This window comes from Ostrea edulis, chromosome 6 (genome assembly GCF_947568905.1).
Source record: "Ostrea edulis chromosome 6, xbOstEdul1.1, whole genome shotgun sequence".
Taxonomy (NCBI): Eukaryota; Metazoa; Mollusca; class Bivalvia; order Ostreida; family Ostreidae; genus Ostrea; species Ostrea edulis.
In genome coordinates this window covers 69,588,613-69,601,835 of record NC_079169.1, presented here as the reverse complement: position 1 = coordinate 69,601,835, position 13,223 = coordinate 69,588,613, and the positions used below count along the sequence as shown (strand labels likewise).

Below are 13,223 nucleotides of genomic sequence, written 5' to 3'. Positions count from 1 at the left end.
TAAACATGTATGTTTGGATACAAAATGGACGACACTATCCACAAAATACACTGAATTCAGAACTACCTGACAAGTCTATATTTAGAGTTTATTTTTGGCACATTTATTACAAAAGAAAAAAAAATTAAAACCAGTAACAAAAATGAATATCAATGATATTTTCTAATGCATATGAACGGGGACAATAAGCTTCAATAATACAAAATGTTATCACAGAAACGTTGTGGCACTTCTTATGCTCAGGTTTTCCGTCGTGCCGTACCCGGAGTCCGACTTTGCTAGGACCCTATGGCGAGGGAAAATATTTTTAAGAGAGAGAGGCAGTTCTGACTGTGAGACATCACATTTCATATTTTTGGGATCAGATGCGATTTCGTGAAGTTCATTTAAAATCTCTTGAACTGCAGCTTCGTCGTGTTGATGTAAATCATCGCCGTCGTGTTGATGTAAATCATCGCCGTCGTGTTGATGTAAATCATCGCCGTCGTGTTTAAACGCCAGATTGTCATGGCATTGTTCTAAAAGGCCAAGGTTTTTGTTCGTTGGGCATTCATTGATCCCATTTCCATCACTCTTTTTTGTATATGTTTCTAGCACATTACTTGTGTGCGACTTGGGAATTTTAGTTTTATTCCCCAATAATCCACGGATAAAGGACTCTATGCTGTATTTTCGTCTCCGAATTTCCTCCGTATCTGGGACTCTCTTGCTGTTGCAATATCCTTCGAAGAAACTCTCTGCACTAAGTTTTCGTATCTTAAGCTTTCCGACACCATTTGCATTTCGAGATGACTGACTGCCATCTATAACATCGCCTGTGCTGAGTTTACGTCTTTGACATTTCCCATGCCCTTGTAATGACGAGTTAACATCTGTTATGGAACTACAGTTGCTTATAGTTCTCCGGAAACTCCCTATTCCCGAATCTCCAGCCTGACTGCCAGTACTGTGTTTCTTTTTTACATCAGAATCGTGTTCATATATTGGAACTGCATCAACAGTTGCATGGAGTACATTTCTTCTCTTTGGCACGCCGTTATAGCTATGTCTGCGGATTATTCCTCTTTCTGTGGTGTTGTATGATAAGCAACCCAGACTAGATTTTCGATACCTCTCTGAAGGTTTTGTTTTACATTCCGGTGAGACCCCACCGACGGTCGAGGCTCGGACACTGGGACCATGGGTCATCCCAGTGCCCGAGGCGCGCCGTCATAAGGCCGATATTTCCGTCGTACTCGATTGTTGAGAAAAACTACGCTGTGTTTCTTTGGATGAACATGTATCCTTTCCACTGTTGATATCTAAACTGTCTTCGTTAATCGTACTCACACTTGTTTTTGGCGTTGCTGGTGAAGTACCCCCACCCATAAAGTGAAGATCACTGGCAGTAGATGTAGAATATTTTAGTTTCATTTCCTCTTCCGTTATCAGTGGCAATTCTTTGGTGAAACCCTCTCTTCCTACTAAAAAGTAGGTTTTCATGATTCCTTTTCCCTTTATATTTGTCTCTCCTCTGTACATGAGATGATAGTTTCCCAATGTTTCCAGTTGATCTTTCGTAACTGAACTGAGATGAATCTTTAGTGCTGGAAAATGAAATGTTATTCAATTTTAAATAAATGAAACGACCATTTACGCCTTTATGAAATACGTAAAAGATGAGAGATTTCTTACGTAGACCAGTTGACTCCATACGAGAAGCAGTGTTAACAGTGTCTCCAAACAGACAGTAACGTGGCATAGCGAGACCGACAACTCCTGCCACGACTGGACCGGAGTGGATTCCTATGGAAATACAAATAAATAAAGAACAAGAAACAGAAATAATCAGCGAAAAATTATCCAAATATTTGAAAGAAACCTTTGAAAAGTCATTTCTTACCGATTCTAATTTTCAGATTGTTTGTTTGTTTGTGGGGAATAGAGAATGATCCAATTGAGGACAAAATATCCATTGCACAATCTGCTATTTCTTTGGAATGTCTGTTTCCATTTCGTTTTGGTAGACCACTAACAAGCATGTAAGCATCGCCAATAGTTTCCACCTGATAATCGCAACAATTAATAACATAATCACATTTTCAATGTTAATGCCTTCGCTATCTTTCTCAATTGCAATGATAGCAATTTCCTCAGTAATGCGAAACAGTTATGAACGAAGTGCGTATGAATCTTGTTGAATATAGTACGTCTATGATTTTAACGGATGGAAATTTCGACAGAAATGAAAGTAGAATGTAAATTCGCTTCATGAAAAGAATGCGTTGCAGTTCATACCCTCATGCATTTTATAAAATGAAATTCATTTCTTAAATGCATAAAACGTTTTGTTTTTTAAGAGAAAAATTATTGTCATTTGCAAATGACCGACTGGGATGTCTTCTGTCCAGTTTTACAACTTAATCAATTATCGAGTGCCAACAATATTGCCATGTCGAGTTCTTTGGGGAGGAGTATTAAAAATGTTTATAATGTTGTATTGTCAATGCCAGGAACTACAAAGTCTGTATACAAAAAACTAATTTCGCTGATTTAAGGAGGTACTCTACATCGTCAAAATGGCTGACTTCCCTTTAAAACATAGATGAAAAATAAATATCAGCAAGATTTGTCTATTCATTTAAAATATTATTGCCCAGGTGTGTAGCTCAGTAGGTTAGCACGTCGACTGTTGAACTGTAGATCGCGGGTTCGAGTCCAGCAGGGGTTTTTAATTTTTTTTGAGATTGCTTTCTACTAAAACTGCATTTTTTGACTAAATAAAGTAAATTCGAAAGTTTCCAATTTCAAAATATTGTTGTACATATCCTCCACTATCCATCCATTTCAATTTTTTCTGGTGTAGCATACCTCCTTTTAACCACACATTTGAGATACTATGTGAAGCAATTGTTTGTACTACGCTACGAATCTTTGCATTTTAAAACAATATATTAATTTAATATAGATCCCGGCAATGGCTCATGAATGATCTTGAAATAAATGTGCCACGTTTCACGGTTTTAAATCTATTCTGAATTCTAAATGAAACTGGGGGTCACATGGTCCTTTTTCGTGACCCATCTAATTAAATATTAAGAATCCAGGTAAGTTTGGAGCCTATAAAACAAAATCAAACTAATTTATTATCTCAGAGTTCAACATCGGGCTGCAACTAATGGACAGTTCAGTATACAGTTATCGTGAAATAGACCGGAAGTTTATTAACTATAGGAGTGTAATTTTGAAATCTATATTTTATCATTAAAGGTTCTAAACGTACACCTACTAGTTTATCCTTATCCTCAGATGGTATTCAATCTCTAAAGTCACAAAAGTATAGGAAACAAAATCGAAAATAATATGACAATGTTATTGATATTATTTGATATTATGCGTGTATCAACAACAACAACAACAACAACAACAACAAACTGACGTAGAACGATTCCATAAAGTTACCTTGTAGACATCGTATCTCGTTATGATGTCATCGAAGAGTGTGTACAAACTGTTTAGGAAATTCACAACCTGAAATTGAATTAACAAAAAACGCACCAATAATGTAGAATTCATATTAGAAAATACCAAATTAACATTTCTATGTTTTTTCTAATGGTGTAAGTACTTGAATTGGTGAACTTCCAGCACATATGGTAGTGAAACCAACAATATCGGAGAAATAGACCGTTGTTTCGTCAAAATGCTCAGCCTCTATCGGTTTTCCCTTCTTCAAATCGTCGGCCACAGATCTACATATAAGAGTAATATAAATGCACAACACTGGGGAATAATGGTATTCACTGACGTCCATCATTTCTTCTTATCGTCAACATTGGCTAATCAAAGGAGCAGTTATAGGATACGTTTATAACATTAAATATCAGTTGGTGTGATTTCATATTTAATTCCACCATATTTATACGATATATATGCAGATGCACTACTTACATTTAACAGTATACCGTGTAGTTACATGTAGACTATAGTCTATATCTGTAACTCTAAATATCTGATGAGAAAGTGTTTTTTGGAAAGAAAGACCCGGAAAAAGATAGGTAGAAGAGAACCAAAAAGTATAAGGGTGGGTTCAGAGAACGTACTGAGGAAGCATTCTGTACAAAAGGTTCTCCGTCTTTTTCTTCTCCAAGTCCAGCTCACTTGTTCTTTCTGCTACAAGCTCCTCTAAATGATTGGCATGCTTCTCCAAGATAGCGATCATATTGTCTATCATAGTCATCCTATGATGGAGAAAGTCATGTTGTACTTTTCTAGATCATATCTATTTAATTAAGCATTAAATGTCCATCTACTTAAAACAAACTTGTAAATCACTGGGGCATAAGTACTCTAAAAAGTATGTTATATTCCATACATCCTATGGTATTGGGATCAAATGGTCAGATAGCATAATAAAAAGCATGACTATGTAAATTAAGAAAATGTAAATCAGAATACTTTTTGATAGGAAATATCACGCTATACGTATATTTAAACTTAAAAGATGAAGTTCATTATTCCTATATGACTCAACCAGGGTTAAGGTAAAGTGAAAACAAGTCTGAAATATAGCAGATAAAGAATGGAACTAATCTTTCAAACTATATATTAACCCTGACTACTGATTTATAGGTTTTGATAACCTATCGTTATATTTTGACTTCGAATTTTGTATTGATTATTAGAGCTAAAGAATTCAATTGTCAGAGAGTTGTGTAGGTAATATTGTGTCTACATAATTATCTTTACTTTGATGGATTGATTCTAGCGAGCGTTTTCATGATTCGTCCAGATGATGGTCTGATCATAATGTTTTCATTCCAGCATTCGTCAATTAATGCTAACAATTCTGGCGTCTGACGAACCTCCACAGAAAGCTTTGGACGGAAAGGTGAAGAAACACCGTCTGGGTCTCTCAACTTATTGATAATTTCTGCAAATCAAAAAGATTACCCTCATAATCATAATGCTACTGTATTCATAATTGTTAACTTTATACAATTGTTGACATTTTGAGGTCAATATGATGCTTCATCTAACCGAAAAGTACAATATTCACTGCGCACGAAGGCTAAAGTAAATATCGTATTTTATGTGTACTTAATGCATAAAGCATCGTATTGACTGAGAAAATAATTGTTTTATTAAATGATTGTATAATTTAAACCATCGAAACCGGCTACTAGAATTTACGAAACGATACATAGATGGCCAATATTTGTTTACAGTAAGATTGCACAACTTAGTCGAAAGTGATTAGAGACGTGAAGTTTCATTGGTCGACCAAAAAAAAAAAAATCATAACAGTTTAGGAATTTCCAATACACTGTTGGTCCTATGTTAGAAAATAAAATACATGTGAAAGTGAATATAATTTATTTTGTCTAGTTCGTTGGAATTCAACCAATAAAAAAACCGTTAGGAATTATTTGATAATTCATCCATTACTAATGTCTTATTTGTGATAACCCCCTGCTATTTCAATATATATTTTTACATGTCAAACTCAACGACCTTTTGAAAGACAAACATATCAGAATAAGACAAGTGCTTGGTATAGGCAAAATATCGTAAAACATTCAGATGAAGATTTCACATTTATTCCAACAACAATTTTTGTTTTACAAATTCCACTGGAGAGCCGTAGAACAAAAGCGCTGTGGAATAAGTGTGAAGTCTTCATCATATAAAGAAACAAAATGAATAACACAATATAGATATATGGAATAAATGTCTCTAGGATGTTTATATCATAGATGTAATATAGGATGTTTATATCAAAGATGTAATATAGGTTGTTTATATCATGGGATGTGATATAGGATGTTTATATCATGGGATATAATATATGATGTTTATATTATGCGATGTTCATCATGGGATGTGATATAGGATGTTCATATCATGGGATATAATATAGGATGTTTATATCATGGGATGTGATATAGGATGTTTATATCATGGGATGTAATATAGGATGTTAATATCATGGGATGTGATATAGAATGTTTATATCATGGGATGTGATATAGGATGTTTATATCATGGGATTTAATATAGAATGTTTATATCATGGGATGTAATATAGGATGTTTATATCATGGGATGTGATTTCGGATGTTTATATCATGGGATGTGATATAGGATGTTTATATCATGGGATATGATATAGGATGTTTATATCATGGGATGTTAATTTCATGGGATGTAATATGGGATTACATTATGGGATATAATATAGGATGTTCATAACATGGGATGTGATATAGAATGCTTATATCATGGGATGTAATATAGGATGTTCATATCATGGGATGTAATATAGGATGTTTATATCATGGGATGTGATATAGGATGTTTATATCATGGGATGTGATATAGGATGTTTATATCATGGGATGTTAATTTCATGGGATGTAATATGGGATTACATTATGGGATATAATATAGGATGTTCATAACATGGGATGTGATATAGAATGCTTATATCATGGGATGTGATATAGGATGTTTATATCGTGGTATGTAATACATGTATAGAAATCCTACCACGCTTACATCGTTTTATACAAACAACGTAGACATATTCTTTTCACTTAAGTGGAAAGAATTGTATGTGTTATATAGTTACCTTGTATTGTATGTGTTATATAGTTACCTTGTATTGTATGTGTTATATAGTTACCTTGTATTGTATGTGTTATATAGTTACCTTGTATTGTATGTGTTATATAGTTACTTTGTATTGTATGTGTTATATAGTTACCTTGTATTGTATGTGTTATATAGTTACCTTGTATTCTTAGAAAGGGATATTCGGTATATGGTCCTGATCGAGTAAATATCTCTTTGAGAATGATTCCAAGCGAGAAAATATCGGCTTTCTGCTTGTCGATTGTCTTCTCTGTCCTAAGTAACTCGGGGGCGGTCCATTGAAGTTCTAACAAAAGAAGTGTATTTTGTGTTAATTACTACTATGAGGACTTATCAGAAATATAAAACCCCTTTGAAAAGGGTGTTCAGGAATTTAGATGAGGTAATTTGAGAGATAAATTCTGATTAGTTTCACGAACTGTCTGGATTTTCCTCCTCCTTGTGACATTTATCACAGTGACGAAGACTGGGCACTCCAAAATCGGCCAATTTACAGGTCCATCGGCTGTCCACCACGCAATTAGAACTCTTTAAATTTCCATGGTAATGAATAGAACTCTTATGGACAAAGTCTAATCCCTATAATAACGATTTTTGATAAGTCTTGAACACACATAATTATGGTATTGATGTTGAAATTGACATGTTTAGTATTCATTTGCGATGTGTATTTTATCATTACCTTTGCAATATCTTGCGACAATGCAAACATGAACATTCTATCCAGCTTGATATTCTGGTTCCAAATAACATCCTGTACAATGATTTGAAAAAATAACATCAGGATATGGAAAGAAATATTTGTAGAGAAATATTTGTTAAGCATAATTTAAGTTTTGAAATAAATTAAATGTGCCATGCATGCACATTTCCAGAACATGTGCAGTTTTTCATTTTCACAACTAACAGTATTGGGGGTATAGAAATATTGGGTAAAACCTAAATAATTTTAGATGAATTATAGTTAGTCTATGAACTACATGTTGAGTAACCCTTCTGGCTTACCTGCAGGCTTCCTTTGTGACAATATTCCCACAACAACAGGATTCGACCAGGGTCTATACAAGCACCCACAAAGGCACAGCAATTCTGATGTTTCATCTCCATCAACTTAAATGTTGAAATGAAAGGTGAAGATAACGAACAGTGATCAATCTCATAACTCCTACAAGCAATACAAAATAGAGAGTTGGGCAAACACGGACCCCTGGACACACCAGAGGTGGGATCAGGTGCCTAGGAGGAGTAAGCATCCCCTGTCGACCGGTCACACCCGCCGTGAGCCCTATATCCTGATCAGGTAAACGGAGTTATCCGTAGTCAAAATCAGTGTGCCAAGAACAGCCTAACAATCGGTATGAAGCACGTCAGACAGCATTTGACCCAATGATAGGTTGTATTGACGAACTAGACCGTCATATGATATATCAAAATATTTCGTTTAATCAATCAATTTTAAGAATTGCCAACCTCCAACTTATAAATATTCTTCTTTGCGTTTTAAGTTTATATAATAGTTATTGGTTTCCTTAAATTGTGTAGTTCATATCATCATACCTCATCACCAGCATACAAAAATTTCATCATTACATAGGTTTCAAAATTACATAAATATTACTTTTCACGCACACAATAAAACAAAAGAAAGTGCTCCTTTGTTTTGAGAGACTGTTTTAACAAATAAATTGAAATGAATACACATTTTAAACTTTTATCTGATTGTTTATTCTGTTTTATTTTACCGAAACACAGAGTATTCTAATTAATCTTATATTGGAACACAGAGAACGTGTTCATAGATTGCGTACTATGTTTTATCATTCTGTTTCATTATATTGAAACACAGACAGTATATTCTGATTTATTTTAATGAAATACAGATAGTGTATTCTGTTTTATCGCACCGAAACACAAATTTAATATACTAAAATACAAATAGTGCGTTCTGTTTTATTTTACTGAAACACAGATAAAAAGGTGAATATAACAAACAGTGAACAAATTCATAACTCCTATAAGGAATACAAAATAAAGAGTTGGGCAAACTCGAACCCTTGGATATACCAGAGGTGGGATCAGGAGGAATAAGCATCCCCTGATGACCGATCACACCTGCGGTGAGCCCTATATCTTCATCAGGTAAACGGAACAGTGCGTAGTCAGAATCTCTGTGTAAAGATTGGTCTAACAATTGGTATGAAACACGTCGGATAGAGTGTATTCGAATTTATTATACTGAAACACAAATAACGTATTTTGTTTTATCATTCTACTGACAAACTGCAATTTTTAGAAGTTCTATCACCCTGACACACAGTATGTTTTATTATTCTGAAATCACCGAATCCTTTAGAAATGTCTGTTTATTAGGAGTTTCACGCTTCTTTCAGTATACGTCTGTACTTTAGTTAATACATGTCCGCTTGAGTGCTGTTTGCTGTCGTATCATTTCGAGGCTATCTTGCATGAGAAAAATGTTCAAAATTTAAAAACTCTCATTGGGTACTGTTAGAAGCCATTCCACATTAAGGTAACATCTGTATAGTATCTGGGATTTCAATTTTGTGGTATAATTCACTTTCAATCTTATCATCTATAAATTGAATAATTTTCTTGACTAACCCTGTTTAGCTCTTGTAGGACTTTTTTTGGCATGTTGGTTAAGTTGATATTGCTTCTTGTTAGTCTCTTGACCGACACAAGGCTTCCTTGAAAACAAAAACAATTATAGAGTGACAGTTTATGGCTTGTTTTTTATTTTGGTTTTAGGAGTTGAACTTCGTTTAACTTCTTAAGTCATTTGGTACAGTGAGAATGGATATATTACAAGGGAATTTGTGGGAGCCGCATCACACCTTTTCGTTTCTTTGATATATATCAGATTGATAGAAAACGACCGCTGAAATATATACATTTAATCCTATATTCAAAACGCAAATCCATACAGGAAAATTTGTTTCGTTAAACGTAAACATCATATTAAGCAGAGATGTGGATTTTTCTTCAATGTATTGTGTAGCTATGAATTAAAAACCTCATTATGAAAGGTGAAGATAACGAAGAGTGATCAATCTCATAACTCCTATAATCAATACAAAATACAGAGTTGGGCAAACACGGACACCTGGGCACTGTAATTTTCACGAGCATTATGAAACAGTCATAATTACTGTAACTTGCACGCTATGCACTAAATGAAGTTCATCGCTGATTAGATGGACTGGAGGAGAAGACACACACGTTACAAAGTAATGTATAAATTCAATGAATCAACGTTAACTTTGCAAATCTTGTGAAAATAAATCAAAATTACATTTTAAAAACAGCAGAATTACTTTGATAAATTGTTCTATTTTTGTACAGTGTTTAAAAAGTTCCACTCCCAGGAGAACATTCTGTACTTTGATTTTTAATCAATGTCATAACTTTAGATGAGGAATTAACAAGAAAATAAACAGTGGAATATTTTATTACAATCGAGGCAAAATTATGAAAATTTTGCAAAATTGTACTATATTTTCATTATATATTTCTAAAACATCGGGATATTGGAAAATATTATCTCTAAAGTACCAACCTCTAATGTAAGCTACAGAACCGAACATGGCACCCTGTTCCGGTTTACTTAGAAAAGCTGGCGAATGATCAGGAGAAGCCTGTATGGCATTCCGTAAAGGACTTTCAGTTCTGCTTGGACGCGATTTCCTTTTATTACCACTGCCTTTTCTTCTAGCAAGGTTCTTGAAGCTAGACTAATGTGAAAAAGGCCATTTGAAGTAAAAACATAAAAAAAAACACATAAAAAATCATCAGTCAACAATGGAAACCAAAAGATTTACCCTAACACTGCCCGTCAGTAAAGCGGTAACAAAGTCAATCTCCTCAAATCGCACTTGCCAAATCATACTCTTCAATGTTTTTATTCTTCTGTAACGCCTTCAGGTAAAAGAGGGAACAATCCGTTAGATATTTACTTCGAATGCAAAATCAATGATTATCCTTTTACAACAGTGCTAAATGTTATGACTATTTCACTATATATACTGTGTAAAACACTCCATGATGCTAGTTATGATACAGATATATTCATGAGTCCGACTCAGATAACATGTATTTCATTCTACTGAAGGTCATTTGATACTCAACTGGATTGTTGTCAACTTTAAAACACAAGATGCCAAGACATTTTTACAATACATGTATATTGATATTCTTTTAGAATTAAGATATAATGATCGCGTTTATGAATATATATTGCAGGATAACCTCCGAGGTTGAGAAATGTTGATTTTATATTTCAAACAACATTTCCAGACCAAGGAGGTTATCCTGCAACAAACACGAAAATAATAACTTTATTTCAATTCTACTACGGCGCAGAAATATACAGCCGATCGTTTTCCTACATATAAAAAGCTACGAATTAGGTCATTTTGACGATACGGCGGTTTCTGAAACGGAATACAATTGTATACTGTTTCTTTCTGACGAAAAGGGTGAGATGATAGGGGTATTCTAAATTTATTTTGAAAAATGAATTTCAAGTATTTAATACAGTTCAAGAAAAACTTGTCTGTGCATCGCCATGGACCATTTTGAATGACAAATGTTCTTCAGTCATTTATGAATTTGTTTTACTACATAAATTGATTGATTTTTATGATTATAAAATTGAATTATCAGTCATCAACTTTATTGTTGCATTAGCAAAACTTAAAGTACAAGCGAGAAATGTATCAATTTTCTCATAATCAGTTAATACGCATGAAGGTATATCGTAGAATAATGACCGCGGCCTTCTTTTAATTGAATGATTGAATATTGTTCAACGTCCTTCTAGAGAATACTAGTATTTCACTCATATGAAGACGTCACCATTGCCGGTGAAGGGCTGCAAAATTTAGGCTTGTGCTCGGCGCTTACGGCCTTTGAGCTGGGAGAGATCTTCATCGTGCCACACCTGCTGTGACACGGGGCCATGGTTTTTGTGGTCTCATCCGAAGGACGGCCCCATTTAGTCGTCACTTCCGACAAACAAGGGGGTACTGAGGACATATTCTAACCCGGATCCCCACAGGATCATTCTTTTGATCTTTGCAATAACTGTGGTAGAATAACATATGACTACCCTTGGCAAACACCCTTTCCTGATGAACACTGTTGAATCCTGTTTGTTTATGTTCACCAGTCATCTCACTAAGGAGAAGCAGTCTGTTAATCTCTCTTGTACAGTTATAACTTTACATTGTGTGGTAATGAACAGGAAACCAAAAACAAAAACAAAACAAAAAACAAACAAAAAACAACAACCCAAAACTTACTTTAAATGAGAAACCTTAAAATATAAATCTTTTTCAGTTTCTCTCCAACTTCCTGTGTACCCAATGAACGTAAACTGTACAAGTTGTTCGGTATTATTTATTACCAAACGTATTTCTAATTCATTCAATACTGATCCTGTAAACTAGTATCTTTTAAATAAAATACTAGTTAGGGGATATTCTGTGTACATTGATTAGGATTGCGAGTGGATGTTGGCAATATGAAGATTGTAATTAAAAGATTTATGTAGCGCTCTATCAACATTGGTTCTCTAAAGCGCTTTACAAATGTGAGAGAAAAGATAATATAAAATCGATGTGCACATACATGTGAATAAAATATTCATAGTGTCAGAATTAAAATACATAATTATTATTATCAATATATAGTGCCTAATGTAATGATATGATTACCCTAATAACATATAAAACAATTTAAAACAACCCTTAGGAATAATTAAATACATAGAAAGGACATTAATATAAATGTACACAACATAATTCTCAAACGCTGTATGTAACATAATTTAGTGTTTATATGTCTTACTTGAGAATGCAATGTACGATAATTGCGACAACGATAACAAATCCGGATCCAGCAGAGGAAAAGATGATGATGAAAGTATTATCTGAAACAATATTGAATTCAAAGGATTGTTATTCTTGAAGAGAGGAAATCTTTCAAGCCCATTTTTAGCCATGGATTACTGGAATTATTGAAAGGTGAATATAACGAACAGTGATCAATCTCATAACTCCTATAAGGAATACAAAATAAAGAGTTGGACAAACACGGACCCATGGACAAACCAGAGGTGGGATCAGGTGCCCCTAGGAGAAGTAAGCACCCCGTTTCAAATTATGCATGATGTATATTTATATGTGGTATTTTTGGATATATATATATATATATATATATATATATATACTACAGTAAATATATATATATATTAATATATGTATATTTATATAATCCAAAATATAAGTAAATATCCACAGAAGAAATAGTATAAAAAAGTAAAATCAGATAGCCGAATAAGTACTAAACAAGTTCCCTATGATTAATGATGTATTCTCAACATCAGTAATACAAAAAATGCCGATGACCAAATTTTCAGTACTTCAAAAGATCTCTGAGGATTGATAAGCTCAAACACTTTTAATTACAGTTATGTATGAAAATTACAATTCTGCTACCAAATGAAGAATAATACCATCATATTATTTTTATATAAAAAGAAACCAATGGTGATTATTACATGGGAATAA

At 33.8% G+C, this 13,223-nt stretch overlaps 1 pseudogene; it reads right to left on the bottom strand.

Moving 5' to 3' along the window:
* Positions 1 to 71: 71 nt before the first annotated feature.
* Positions 72 to 13,223, bottom strand: part of LOC125647573 (atrial natriuretic peptide receptor 2-like) — a 32,794-nt pseudogene continuing 19,642 nt past the window's right edge.